This window comes from Notechis scutatus, chromosome 9, assembly GCF_049901735.1.
Source record: "Notechis scutatus isolate UNSWTSFEM ecotype Mainland chromosome 9, rNotScu1.2, whole genome shotgun sequence".
Classification (NCBI taxonomy): Eukaryota; Metazoa; Chordata; class Lepidosauria; order Squamata; family Elapidae; genus Notechis; species Notechis scutatus.
In genome coordinates, this window is record NC_142017.1 from 5,886,999 (window position 1) to 5,902,291 (window position 15,293).

Consider the following 15,293-nt stretch of genomic DNA (forward strand, 5'->3'; position numbering starts at 1 on the left):
AATGGCAGAAACATAGAGTATATTTTTTCAACAGTTTTTAAGGCACCCCACAGATGCTGATGAGGCATAGAAGCATTGGTTACAGCCTTCTCTTGTCTTTCGTCTGAGATTGCTTTGATGCCATCTACAACTGTGTGAGCCGATCCACAGTATCGTTCCAGCCTTTGGTGTCTACGCTAATCAAGGTTTTGAGGCTCCTGCAGTATCCAGATACACAGCAGGAAGGACAGGTTCATAGTTAAAGTCAGAATTCACTTATTTTCATTCTTTGATGTTATTTTAATCTAGTTTTGATGGGACTTCTCTATCACGCACTACCCAGCTACTATGTTATAAAATGGAGTGCGCCTTCTTAGCCCAGCCTATTTGGTGTTAGAAGTTGCTTGCTCAGGATGAGATATGGATAATTTCAGTTCTTAAACCTTCTCCTCACTTGCACCTAATCAGTATACCATCCCTCCTTGGCACCCTGTTCCGCCATGTTACTTTCATCTTCTCCCCAGCCTGTGAGTGAAAGAGGCTTAAAGCATCTTTAGCCACAAGAATGTGGCCGTAATATTTTTCTCCCACATTCCAATCCCAGACGAAGGCCGTCTCGAGTGTACAAAATGTGTTCGACTTTGTTGCATAACACCTGGGAGGAGAGTCAGGGGGGTTGACAGCGAGTACGAACAGAAGCAATAGAGGCCAAAGAGGAAGCAGCGATGGGGGCACCAAAGTCCATGGTGGGTGGATTTCAAGGATGGGTGGAAAGGGTTTTGGGTTCACTCTAGAAGAAGGCCATTCATGGATTCAGTTGAACAAAGAATGGGTTTGGGGAGAGGGGTAGTGACTGAGGTTATTTTCTGGCTCAGTAAATTTCTTCTAAAATGATGAATCACTTCCATCTGGTCCTGTTATTCTGGTTGGTCAGGCACCAGCAACCAGAATAACCACTTGTGAAGAAGCTCAAGAAGATATTTCATTGTTGATCACCTATACTACAAGAATCTCATCAGACTGCGTTCCTTCCTTTGGGAAATGGCAATATAGGCCTAAAGGTTTGGCCTCAAGTGTTTTCTCCCCCAAATCAACTCCACCCCACCCTCCAAAGGGGTCCTCCCTCCTTCAGCTGGCGAATCCATCATAGGTTACCTATGTCTTCTGATCTGAGTTAAGACAGGTGAAGTTCTGATAGAAGGACTGAATGCCTGGACTGAAAATCAGGTGTCAAATAATGTATTTGAGACTTAGATTTAGGATGTAGGTTTACTACTATCACTCCAAGGGAGTACTATTTGGTATCCCAATCTATATCTATCTACCGATACCTACTTACTTTCCAATTATGGTATTTAGTATTTAATATTGACATTTAGCATTTAGGTTTGGTATTAGAGTACCCATTTAATTATAATCTTTAATGTTTATATGCAGTGTTTAATATTAGTATTTAGATGTCTTTAGTAAGCCAGACCATGTTAGAGTAAGGAACAAGCCCAAAGCCATAAATGAAAACCTACCAAATAAGCTGGAATAAATCAGTTTCCCAAATTTATAATTGTTCAAATAACAACCAACTTAACCAGGGTTTTTTTTTTTCTTCCTTCTTATCCAGAAAGAACTGAGTGGGATGGTATAAGTCCAGGGTCAAAGGTTGCTAAGCTTTCTGGGAAAATGCAACAATAAGAGTGTGTAGCCTTTTGTGGAGACCACACATGAGTGAAAAGCCCTGGAATAAACATGAGAGCAGGACAGAGAGGAAGTGGGCATATTCAGATCAAAAGCACATTTTTCTTAACCCCCATCCACCATCAACTTTTACCTTCTCCTCCCATGTTCCATCTTCCATCTTTTCCATTCTTAAGAACCCTTCCTTTAATTTTAACTTCTGAAAACTCATGAAAGCTGGGAAAAGGGGTTGTGTGGGACTCACAAAAATGCCTTGGGGGCAACATATGGCCTCCACATGCACAATGCACATGCATGTGCTACAACATTGAGCTTGGAGTTCCGTTCATAAGTTCTCCATAAAACCGCATAATCCAAGCTGGAATCCCAATGAACACTTTCTCTGTAGTGAATGCCCACAACAAAATACCTTTCATACAGATACTATCTGTAGGAAATGACCAGGCTGAGCCTGAAGGAGGGGTCAAATGCGTCATAAGTCACGAGTCCCTGCATGCCCACAAGAGATCTAAATCCAGCCCAGCTTGAATGCCTCTCTTATCTCCCGCTCATTTCCCTTGACCGTTAGTAGGTCAGATTCTTGTGGAGAGCTTAAGCTTGCACTAAATCTTTACATTCATTTGAACTGCCTGAATCTCCTGATTTGCCCAGCGCTTGACAGTTATCTAATTTTTAGGCACCAGTTTGATCTTTCATTGTATTTTATTTGCCTGAACTTTCAAGTAATTATGAGTTCACTAACCGTAGGCATCTCCCAAAACTTCCGGTACAACCCAAGTTGGCTGACAAAACAATTCTGATCTTCTTTCCACAATAATCTGCCGATGTTTGTACTGATTTCTTAGTTCAAATTACCTTGATTATATAGAAGCAGAACATTCTAATATCAAGAGTTTTCCTTTTTCAGATGATTGTTAGACAGATAAATGAATGAATGAATGAATGAATGAATGAATGAATGTCAAATCATACTAGGAAACAGTCAATGTAAATCATAAGAATACAAACAACAAAGTTACAGTCATGCAGTCACAAGTGGGAGGGGTTGGGTGATAGGAGTGATGAGAAGATTAATAGTGATAGTAATGCAGACTTAGTAAATAGTAGGACAGTATTGAGGGAATTATTTGTTTAGCAGAGTGATGGCATTCAGGGGGAAAAACTGTCCTTGTATCTAGTTGTTCTGGTGTGCAGTGCTCTGTAGTATCGTTTTGAGGGTAGGAGTTGAAACAGTTTATGTCCAGGGTGTGAGGGGTCTGTAAATACTTTCACAGCCCTCTTTTTGACTCGTGTAGTATACGGGTCCTCGATTGAAGGCAGGTTAGTAGTAACAGTTTTTTCTGCAGTCCTAATTACTCTCTGAAGTCTGTGTCTGTCTTGTTGGGTTGCAGATCCAAACCAGACAGTTATAGAGGTGCAAATGCAGACTAAAAAACATCTTTTTTACTGATAAACGTATTTTTCCCCAATAGGCAAATACAAATCTCAATTGTCTAAATAACCTCAAGGTTGCCAAAAAGACATAAAGTATAATGTCCTGGAATTGAAATAATGGGTCAGTTTAAACAAAAATCTATATTTTAAAATAAAACATAAGCCACGGTTACTTGTTGTTCAATAAATAAATAAATAAGATCAAGAAAGAGAGAGAAAGAGAGAGAGGGAGAGAGAAAAAAAAAACTCAAAAGATCAAGGCATGCCACAGGAATGCTTGGCTTGTCAGAATTATACACTGACATTCATCACATTCTAATAGGACTGCTGCTAGCAGCACACACAAAGTTCTCATTATATGTTAAACATAAAACAAAACAAAAAGAAAGGAATCTTCTCCTTCCAAATCTTAAATTCTATCGCATTCTGGAGCCGAAAACAAAAACCTGATATAAATTGCTCTTCTTCCTTGAAGAAGACAGCGTGAGCCCCAGAAAATTGTCATTTTGAGGGTTGGCTCCTCTACAAAGATTACTGGGAATGGAAGAAGCACTGATGGTCAAATTAGAGGACTTCCCAAGAACTTTCCCATGGAAGGATGGATCGTTGAGTTAGAACACAAAATGTGTCAAACTGGTGCTGTCAGTTGGTGTTTCGCGACGTTTTTCCCATTCGCGGAGCTGGGGTGGGCATGGCCTGTGTGTGATGCATCTGGCCTAGGGGCCACCAGGTTGACACCCCTGAGTTAGAAAGGACTAGAGAAGTCATCTCGTAAAATGCCCCGCTTACTACAAGAGCCACTGGAGCATTTCTGACACACAACCAGAATTGAGGACCTGGACAAAGGAGAACTTACCACATCAACTAGCAATTTTTTTCATTGGCAGACCGTTTGTTCACCCAAGAGGTTCCTGCTGAGATCTAGAGTGAACTTCCACTTCTGCCAGTAGTTCTCGATGTCAGGGTTCTGGCAGTTACCCCCGTTTAAATCATGAGTCTTGAGCCAAACTTCCAAAACTTAAAAAGGATTTATTGGGAGTTAAACTGTCTGGCACTGCCTGGGTGTAGCTGACTCTGAGACACATAATTCATTGTCACCCTTGACCCTGGTTTTCCCCCACCCCCTGGGTGTATCGTAATTCATATCCTCCAATGGGACACATCCATAGCCCAGAGTCATCAATCATGCTCTCCAGTTAGAATTTTGCACAGCAGAAACTTCAGTCACCTAGTTACTATCTTTGAAAACACTTATGGAATGTGCTTTCAGTTTGCAAGCTGCCGCACTGCTCCCCCCTCCCTTTCTGTTGGCAACTCTAAAAATGGGTTGACATTTGACTTATGACTGGTCACTTAGCAAACGTTCCAAGTTATAAACAAACCTCCCTGGGGAGATATTTATAAACTGATTCCAAAGTTCTGTTGGACGTTACGATTCCCCCCTCTTCTAGGAAAAGAAAAGAAATCTTAAAACATTAGAAGGGGAAGGAAAATTCCCCTAGAGAAAGGAGAGGTGAAAACACAAGCAGGGTCAGCTCCATTAGCCCTCACTTTGCATGGGATACAGAAAAAGCCTACAAATTAGCTAAGATCCTTTCTCATAGAAATGAAATAGATGGCAAGCTATAAAAACTTGTGAAAAGGAAACCAAAAGACGTAACAGGAAACTCGGGATATTGCAACCTAATGCAACAAGCAGCTACAACGTGAACAAGCAGCTGCTATAAAACAATTACTCCTACCAAGATCCCAGGAAGAGATCCCAACCTCACGAGACAGGAACTCATCACACACACACAAATCAAAGACTTCAAGGGTTCACACTCACAAAATCAAAGGATCTGAAGGGTATAAGAGAGAGGTTTCTCTACTCACAAGATTAGATAAACCTCAGGAATGCTGTAGGACTTCTTCTTACTTGCCTTCCTATTAATAAACTGATTCTGACTCCCAGTGCAGCTGACCAATCATTTTGCAGTAAAATCTCCCAGCTGGGAAATTTGTATCCACAAAGGAAAGAGCTTTGCCTTTTCCTTAAAGGACAAGGCTTCCTTTTCCTTTCCACAGTTCCAATAAAGGATTGCCAAATTTTGTTGTTGAAAATAGGCATTTGTTTCCAGCATTCGGCAAAATTGGTTCATTGCGAACAATTGATTCGCTTAATGTTGCTCAGTGTTTGCTTTCCCAACTGCCAGAAAAAGGCCATAAGATTGACTTGGCCCTGTGGGTGAACCATTTTACAACCTTCATAACTTGTGGCCACAACTGTCAGGCTCCATTGCAGTCGTTAAGTCAAGGATCACCTGAAAAAACTTAGTCCATTGATTTTTGACCTGCCATCTGCAGCATTATAATCACTTTATAATGCATTATAATGCATATAATCACTATATAAAGCATTATAATCATTATAATCAGGATGTGTGACAATCCTTCAGATATTTGAAGACTGATTGATTATTCTAAAGAGGAAGATACATTTATTCTTGCAAGCCACCCAGTATCTTTTTGTTATCCGATGAGCAGCAAATAAATTCAACAAATCAATCAATCAATCAATCAATCAATCGTCAATAAAACATTTCATCTGGATACAGGAAGTATCCTTTTTCTGGATGGGCATAATACATAAATTAACCAAAACCAGCCAGGTGCACCCAACAAAATTAAGCCAGGAAGAAAAACAATCAAGGTTAAAAACTAACTAAGATTTGCATGTTGTCTGAATGCAGTGCAAAAATCTTCCAGGGATCTGGCTAAGCACAGCTCACAGGAACCACAATTTGACTGCACTGGTCATGCTAGGCCAATAGTTTTAGTCTATTACCCCAAACTAGCTAGATTCAGCCTTTGTGCTAAACTGCAAACTACAACTGCAAACCGTGCAACATTCTAACGCGAAGCACATTGTGTTTAAAAACGCACAATGAACGCTTCTTGACATCGAGAGTTCACCCTCCATCTCTGATGTTATCTCCAAAAGGTTCTTCCCTTTTGGAAGATTTCTTCAACGGCCTTTCTAAAAAACAGATTTCTTTCCTCATCCATGAAGGGGAGGGAAAACGCAGGACATTTTCTTTGTCAGGCACCCCTATACCACAACCCCAGGTACCAGAATTACCCAAAATAAGAGTGATAGCTGAGAAGGCAAGAGCAATTCGCTGAGCGCCCAGATTTTATAAGTATGAGTAGGAAATTGGGGGGCGGGGGGGGGGGGGCTTCCTTTGTTTTCTTTCCCCTTCAGCGGGCATTTTTCTCTCCTCTTCCTTACGTGAGCACCCAAATTAACTGATTACAGAGCCAAAAAGAAAAAAAGAAAAAGCATTATGAAACTCTCTCAGAGACAAGGAAAGGGCCTGGTGGAGACTTTTGTTAAAAGGAAGGGGATGTTTATTCAACTCGCAGGGAAAAAAAGAGAGAGATTTGAGCTATTAAGGGCTGCAGCTGTTTCACATACTTTGCATCAGAGGCATTCCTGAGAGATGTAGGGGCTCTGGCAAAGACCCTCTCAAGATTTTTGTGATTCACAGGTGTGTGGCAACCTGGAGTTTTCCCAGTGAAAAAAAAACCCTCCCCCTGCCCCCTCCCCTGGGCTCATCCGACTCCTTCCATTCCCATCTTTTAGTTAATTTATTTATTTTATTTTGTCAAGCATGCATTTGATAATATAGATCAGTATAAACACATGAAATAGGTACGAATAAAAAGGAACATTAGGACAGGGACGGTAGGCATGTTGATGCTCTTATACACATCCCTTACAGACCTCTTAGGAAAGGGGTGAGGTCAACAGAAGACAGTCTGAGGTTAAAGTGTTTGGGGGTTAGTGGAAGAGACCACAGAGTCAGGTAGTGTATTCCAGGCATTGACCGCTCTGTTGCTGAAGTTGTATTTCCTGCAATCGGGTTTTGTGCAGTATACCTTGAGTTTGTACCTATTATGTGCGCGTATATTGTTGAGGTTGAAGCTGTAGTAGTCATTAACGGGTAGGACAATGGATAATTTTATGTGCTACGCTTAGGTCAGACTGAAGGCAGTGTAGTTCTAAGTTATCTAAGCCTAAAATTTCAAGTCTGGTGGCATAAGGTATTCTGTTGCGAGTAAAAGAGTGGAGGACTCTTCTTGTGAAATATTTCTGGACTCGCTCAATTGTATTAATGTCCGATATGCAGTGCGGATTCCAGACAGATTAGCTGCATTCAAGAATTGGTCTTGTAAATGTTTTGTATGCTCTAGTGCAAGGGTCTTCAAACTTGGCAAGTTTAAGACTTGCAGACTTCAACTCCCAGAATTCCTGAGCTAACATGGCTGGAGGAGGAATTCTGGGAGTTGAAGTCCACAAGTCTTAAAGCTGTCAAGTTTGAAGACCCTTGCTCTAGTTAGTAGTACAATATTACCTGAGAAAAAGCACCACAGGATTAGGTTAACAACGCTTAATGCCTTTTGGGCAATGTTATTGCAGTAGGCTCTAGCACTTCGATCATCAGAGATGAGAACTCCAAGGTCCTTGACAGAGTGAGAGTCATCTACAAGGTCTTTATGGAGGGAAAGGGGAAGTGGAAGTGGAAGTGGAAGTGGAAGGAGAAGGAGAAGGAGAAGGAGAAGGAGAAGGAGAAGGAAGAAGAAGAAGAAGAAGAAGAAGAAGAAGAAGAAGAAGAAGAAGAAGAAGAAGAAGAAGAAGAAGAAGAAAGAAGAAGAAGAAGAAGAAGAAGAAGAAGAAGAAGAAGAAGAAGAAGAAGAGGAGAGGAGGAGGAAGAGGAGGAGGAGAGGAGAGGAGGAGGAGGGAGGAGGAGGAGGAGGAGGAGGAGAAGAAGAGAAGAAGAAGAAGAAGAAGAAGAGAAAAAAGAGGAGGAGGAGGAGGAGGAGGAGGAGAAGGAGAAGGAGAGGAGAAGGAGAAGGAGAAGGAGAAGGAGAAGAGAAGAAGAAGAGAAGAAGAAGAAGAAGAAGAAGAAGAGAAGAAGAAAAGAAGAAGAAGAAGAAGAAGAAGAAGAAGAAGAAGAGGAGAGGAGGGAGGAGGAGGAGGAGGAGGAGGAGGAGGAGGAGGGGAAGAGAAGGAGAAGAAGAAGAAGAAAGAAGAAGAAGAAGAAGAGAAGAAGAAGAAGAAGAAGAAGAAGAAGAAGAGAGAGGAGGAGGGAGGAGGAGGAGGAGGAGAAGGAGAAGGAGAAGGAGAAGGAGAGAGAAGAAGAAGAAGAAGAAGAAGAAGAAGAAGAAGAAGAAGAAGAAGAAGAAGAAGAGAGGAGGAGAAGGAGAAGGGAAGAAGGAGAAGAAGGAGAAGGAGAAGGAGAGGAGAAGAAGAAGAAGAAGAAGAAGAAGAAGAAGAAGAAGAAGAAGAAGAAGAGGAGGAGGAGGAGGAGGAGAAAGAAGAAGAAGAAGAAGAAGAAGAAGAAGAAGAAGAAGAAGAAGAAGAAGAAGAAGAAGAAGAAGAAGAAGAAGAAGAAGAAAGAGAGGAGGAGGAGGAGGAGGAGGGAGGAGGAGGAGGAGGAGGAGGGAGGGAGGAGGAAGGAGGAGGAGAAGGAGAAGAGAAGAAGAAGGAGGAGGAGGAGGAGGAGGAGAGGAGGAGGAGAGGAGGAGGAGGAGGAGGAGGAGGAGGAGGAAGGAAGGAAGGAAGGAAGGAAGGAAGGAAGGAAGGAAGGAAGGAAGGAAGAAGAGGAGAAGGAAAAAGCTACCTTATTTTATTTATTTATTTATTTTATTTGTCAATAGCTTACAAGATAATAAACATAAGTATAAATACAGAAAATGGGTACAAATAATTGGGGACAATGCACCAGGGACAGTAGGCACGATTGAACGCTTATGCACCCCCTTACATACTTCTTAAGAAATCTTCTTTTGGTAAATTAGAAAACCCGTTTTTCCCCTCGAAAATACAACTGGAATTTCTTTCCAAGAAACCAAGCCAGGAAAGCCCAGCTGCCTTCTGGAAAAAAGCTCCTTTGGCACAACCATGACCTGGGATGATTGGGCATCTTCATGGACCTTTGGGAATTGGGCACCTTTACTTCCCCCTTCGACACAAGCAAGTAGCAAAACAAACAAAATTAGTCCTCAACTTCCAAGAGTTCACTGAGTGGCTGTTCAAAGTTACAGCAGCACTAAAAAAAAAAAAAAAAAGACTTATGACCACTTTTCACACTTACGACCATTGTAGCATTCGCCACTTGGTGACTGACTCATATTTATGCCAATTCCAAGGTCATATGATCCCCTCTTGCCACCTTCTCACAAGCCAAGTCAATGGGGAAGCCGGATTCATTTAACAACCGCAGTGATTCACTTGTGCGGTGGCCTAGAGGTGGAGGTCTTCCCTCACAACCAGGAGGCTGTGAGTTCGATCCTAGCTAGAGGCAGAAATTTCTCTCTCTGGGCACATGAGAATATATCTGCCAAACAAAACTCCACATTGGCAACAGGAAAGGCATCTGGCCAGTAAACACTCAGCTCCCTTCAGTTGCCTGGACTCCACCACGCAAGAGATCATGAGGTCGTCAAAAGGTGAGTGATTCACCTAACAACCAGAGCAAGAAAGCTCGTAAAATGGGACAAAACTCCCTTAATGAATGTCTCGCTTAGCAAAGGAAACTTGGAGCTCAATTGTGGTTGCAAGTTGAGGGCGCTTTCATTTCAAAATATTTCTGTTAGCGGGCCAGTGAAAAGTTATCCTGCTTTATCCATGACCCATTCTCATTTATTCTAAATCAGCATTGGACGAGCTTTTCCAAGGACAAAAAGAATTGGGGGTAAAAAAAAAGTGTCATGTAAAGCCTAGAAGCTTTTGGAGATAAGAAAGGTTTGGCGAGTGTCATTATGCTTTGTAACGGATCAGCTTTCTGTTTTAATTTTGTATCATTTAAAAAAAAAAAAAAAAAAAGATGTTTTAAAAGGTGCCAAGCTAGATATCTCTAGGCACACTGGTGCTCGTGGATATAATTTTCAGCTTTGGAGATCTAGAGGAAAAGGCTGTTCAAAAGAAATGTCTAATCATGAACAGAAGCCTCTGCATACCCCTATTTGAAATACAACCTCACACCACATGTTCAGATGCAGCTTTCATCTTGCTACCGTCCTAGATAAAATATTCCTCTTTCCCTGCTACGAGTGTGAACTTTTGAGTCTGCAATACAATCCTCACAATAAATGGGGCTTAAAACATCAACATGAAGAAAACTCATAAACTTAACTTTCTTTTTTTTTGTCCTGCAATGGTCCCTTCACAGAGAGTGAGGTTCATCAAAGATCTAAAGCAGGGGTCACCAACCTTTTGGACCTCAGGGACCACCAAACTCATAATGTTAAATCCTGCGGACCAGAGACCCTGGGAAAATCCCCCAAAAAAGTCTGCAGGAAAATTCCCCACCCCGTTTTCCTACCAATTAATCATTCTTTATTTGGGATCACAGGAGATCGTCTTCAGCTCTGTTATCAGGGGGAGAGAGAGAGAGACTTTTGACTTCATGCAAGGAAAGCAGCAGAAGCAGCAGAAGTCTTTCTTTCTCTCCCCCAAACTCCGCCAGAAATGAGTCTTGGTGGGACTTGTCATGCCGGTGCAGCCTCTTGCAGCAGGATGACTTGCCGGGTCCCAAAGACTCATTTCTGGTGGAGTTTGGGGGAGAGAAAGAAAGACTTTTGCTGCTTTCCTTGCGTGCAGCCAAAAGCAGAAGAAAGAAGCTGAAAGAAGCAGCCCGGTGGCCAAGCGAGGCACGTGGGGCGAGTGGGGCAAATTCCCCCTCTCCACCCTTTCCCCCCCTCCCCTCACTACCTTGTGTTGTTAGCAATGCAAGGGACGCAAGCCTTGTGTTCCTACAGGCCATGTGGGCAGCGCAGCCTTGTGTTCCTGCGCAGCCTGGATTAATTGCTTTGGGGGTGACATTTCTATGCGGACCACCAACATTTTCTTGCAGACCACCAGTGGTCTCCGGCCCACTGATTGGCGACCACTGATCTAAAGTTTATTAATACAATCAGCACATAAATTGTTAATTTAAATGTCAGCACGAAGAAAACGTATACACTTTATTTTTCTGGAAGCATTTCCTCATAGATATTAAGACCACACTTGGAATATTACATCCAGTTTTGGTCACCACAATGTAAAAAAAGATCTTGGGACTCTAGAAAAGAGTTCAGAGGAGAGCAACAAAGAGGATTAGGGGACTGGAGGATAAAATATATCAAGAATAGTTGCTGGAATTGGGTATGTCTAGTTTGATGAAAAGATGGACTAGGGGTGACACGATAGCAGTGTTTCAATACTTGAGGGGCTGCCACAAAGAAGAGGGAATCAAGCTATTCTCCAAAGCAATTGAGGGCAGGACAAAAAGCAACGGGTGGAAACTAATCAGGGAGAGAAGCAACCTAGAACCAAGGAGAAATTTCCTGACAGTACAATTAATCAGTGGAACAACTTGCCTCAAGAAGTTGTAGGTGCTCCAACACTGGAAATTTTTAGGAAGAGATTGGACAGCCATTTGTCTGAAGTGATATATGTTCCATACTAGCAGGCTTGTAGACCTGCATTCCTATTGGTCCGGAAAAGCCGGGCCGTGATTGGACGATATTAAGCGTTCTGATTGGTTGATATTCGGGCTGCCGCGATTGGGTAAAACCAAGCGCGGCAAGCTCAATTGCATGTCATAGGCTGCCTAGCCGCAGCCAGCCCTATAAAAGGAGCTGCCGCGGCTAGGGTTTTGGTCTCAGTATCTGTTCTCCAAATAAAGAGCTGTTGTCACCACTTCGAGTCTTGTCTCTCCTTGGGACCCACCGCCCAGACTTAACAATATAGGCTTCCCTGCCTGAGCAGGAGGTTGGACTAGAAGACCTCTAAGGTCCCTTCCAACTCTGTTATTCATCATATATCTAAACATTATATCTGCAACTTATAGGCAACTGTGTCATGAATACATCCCCCTGGGGATTTCAAGAGGCAGTTGATGATCAGGGTTGTGCTTTTTCTTACAAAAACCACGGCTCCAGATTCTCTCAATATCTCGGACTGATTAATGGGACAAGAGACTCATAATCTGGAAAATTAAAAGGACCTCAACCGTGGCTGAAGTTACAAAACAGTTGATGAATAGGATGACATCATATTTCTATGTATGGAGGATCCTATTTAACAAGAGCTGTGAGAATTATGTCACTTGATCTGTAAGTCTTGCTGGGAAATAATAATATAAGGGTTGTCAGAAGAGCAGATTAAGCAAGTAAGTCCTGACTAATTTTTGTCCTTCACTGGTCCTGAAGTTGCCACCACCAATGGTTCTTTACTCCAAAAAAGAAAGGAGAAACGGGAAGGAGAAACAGAAGCAAACAATTTTGCGGAACTACAAAAATGGTCCGACAACTGACCTAGTTCTCATGCTGTGGGGTAGAGGGATTTCTGGGTCAGCCCTATCCCTCCAACTTAACAAAAAGCAGTTTCATAATTTACAACACGTTGGTGTTTAGCCCACCCACCACAATCCCCACCTTGTTCCATCAGGCCTTGAGTCAAACTGATCTGCCTCCTTTCCATTCATTGCTTCTCCGAAACATTCTGGAACCCAGAACGTTTAACTAGAAAGACAAAAAGGAAAAAAAGAAAAGTCAAAGGCTTTTGATGGTCTTAGAAAGCAATCAATAACTTCATGCCTCTGAGAAATGGTTCCTTGGATTGCTGCTGCAGGAGAATACTTGTGGGAGGAAACAGGGAAAACTCCACCAACACCAGAGTTTTAAAAAGTTGGAGAAAGTATTTTTCTTTACCTCTGAGGGCCCAGGAAACTGTAGCTGTGTGGCATAGAAGGTAAAAGTCAGAAGATTTTCTCCTAATTCTTTATATATCACCCAATGAGATCCTTTCTGAGAATCTCTGGAGAAATGTGTGCGGAGTGAAATATTATCATTAAAAGAATATAAAATGGATCCGTGTTTGTCTGAAGCAACGAACAAACCCCCACGCCTATTTTTAAGAGGACAATGGAAAAGATCCCTCTCTTCCTTCCATAAGTCCCAATCCTGCTGTTGGGCTTTGCAGAATAGCAATAGCAATATTTTGTTATATTGAACTATATTAATTTATTTAATTCTTTTTGTTAGCTTTTTTATTGTTTTAAATGTGGTTTTATATTCTGTAAGCCATCTTGAGTTGCCATGGGTGAATAGGTGGCAATATAAATTCAGTAAGTAAATAAATAAATAAAATAAATAATAGCCCTTAGACTTATATACCGCTTCACAGTGATTTGCATTCCTTTCTAAGTGGTTTACAAAGTCAGCCTCTTGTCCCCAACAATCTGGGTCCTCATTTTACCCACCTTGGAAGGATGGAAGGATGAGTCAACCTTGAGTCGGTCAGGATCGAACTTCTGGCTGTGGACAGAATTAGCCTGCAATGTGGCATTCTAACAGAAGGGAGGGAGGGTGGGAGGGATGGAGGATTAGCAATAGCATTTAGACTTATATACAGCTTCACAGTAATTTACAGCCCTCTCTAAGCGTTTTACAGAATCAGCCTCTTGCCCGCAACCATCTGGGTCCTCATTTTACCTATCTTGGAAGGATGGAAGGATGAGTCAACCTTGAGCTGGTCAGGATCGAACGGCTGGCAGCCGGCAGTCAGCAGAAGTAGCCTGCAGTACTGCATTCTAACTGCTGCACCACCCCGGCAAATGCACCGAAGAGCGAAAACAAGATGGCAGATGGCTTTGCGGAATTAATGCTGATTCCCCGAGGAAACCCACCCATCCCTTGCTTTCCAAAAATTTACCCTGGGGTCAAATGTGTGGCTAATTTTTACTCAGCCAGGGAAGTGGCAATGGGGCTTCTCTTGCTGTGTGAAAGTGGTGATGTCATCATCCTTCAGAACTGCTCTTCTCTCTCTCTCTTTTTTCTTTTCCTCTAGGACTCGAAAGGAACATTTTCCCAGCTAAAAGTAGCACTTTGTTCATCAAAATTAAATAATTCCACATGAAGCATTCCTTTGGGCCATTGCTTTGTGCCTCTGCAGAAGAATTAACAGTTGAAAAGAGAAGTGTGTAAGATATGGTTGGCCTCTGAAGGATTTTGCGCTCTTCTTCAGAATAACATTTCCTTCTAAACAAATGTCCTAATTTGGAATGGAAAACAACTGCAAAAAATGTGGCAGATTGGATTTTATTTTATTTTTTAAAATCATGCCTAGGAAACCTTGACGGTTCCATTTAGTTTGTACAGCCAATTTAGATCAAAATGCAGTTTCAAGTTAAAGTAGACATGTTCCACATCCAAACTATGACAGTCTTAGGAAAGTTGGCAAAAAGCATCATTGTAGCTTGAATTTTTGTTCCTGCTCTGATTGGAAAGCATTTGGGCTGGAAAGGCCTTTTTGAGATCATTCTTCTTGCGGTCCCGTGGGAGATCAGCTGGAGGAATTCCCATGTAAGGAGGAAGTGAAGGGGAAGTAAGTGTGTGTGTGTGATAGCATTAGCCATTGAAATTTCCCAAAGTCCATTCTACCAAATCCTCAGATTCAGAGAAAAGGGGATATTTGTAGCACAGGGTCGAACTCCAGGGCCCTTGGTAGTCTCTGAGCTTGGTTGTTTTCTTGAAGATGTAACAGGTGTAGATGTAAGATGTAGCTAGGTAACATCTTGAGTGCTAGAAGAGAATTGGATTTGGGAGGAGGAGGAGGAGGTGGAGGAGTGTGAGGTCCTTGGTGCTTCTGAACTTGGTTGTTTTCTTGCAGACTTTTCATTAGCCAACTAGGTAACATCTTCAGTGCTGGAAGGGAGTGGAGTTTGTTCTCATTTTATACACTAGTGGCTCGTCCTGTCAGTGTTGGTAGAAGTGGTGATGTTCCCTAGTTGGGTAATGAAACATCTGCAAGAAACAACCATCCTTAAATGCTGTTCAACACATTGCAAAGTAGAATATTAGTGAGGACATCCATGTGCTTGGCTGAACCCCACGATTTTATTCATCTCCTATCTTTGTTCTCTGTAAAAAAATGAACCTATCACTATCTTTCTTTCCTAGAAATCTCTTGGACAACATGGCTTCACAAACCTTCTCAAAATGGAATGATGGTAAGTTCTTTGGATATAGGCTTGGTTACCTGAAGTGAAAATATCCTAAAATGGCTCGGTATCAGCAGCAAAATTTCAAAGGGTGCTTACCAGGGGTGGGATTCAATTTCTTTTTACTACTGGTTTGGTGGCCGTGACTTGGTG

At 42.1% G+C, this 15,293-nt stretch overlaps 1 long non-coding RNA gene across 1 annotated transcript in view; it reads left to right on the forward strand.

The window, feature by feature from the left end:
- The first annotated feature begins 639 nt into the window (after positions 1-639).
- LOC148129812 (uncharacterized) overlaps positions 640-15,293 on the forward strand; it is a 15,102-nt gene continuing 448 nt past the window's right edge. Inside the window, exons 1-2 of the long non-coding RNA XR_015750583.1 lie at positions 640-725; positions 15,100-15,149. This is a non-coding gene — a long non-coding RNA (uncharacterized LOC148129812). The remainder of the gene's footprint in view (positions 726-15,099; positions 15,150-15,293) is intronic.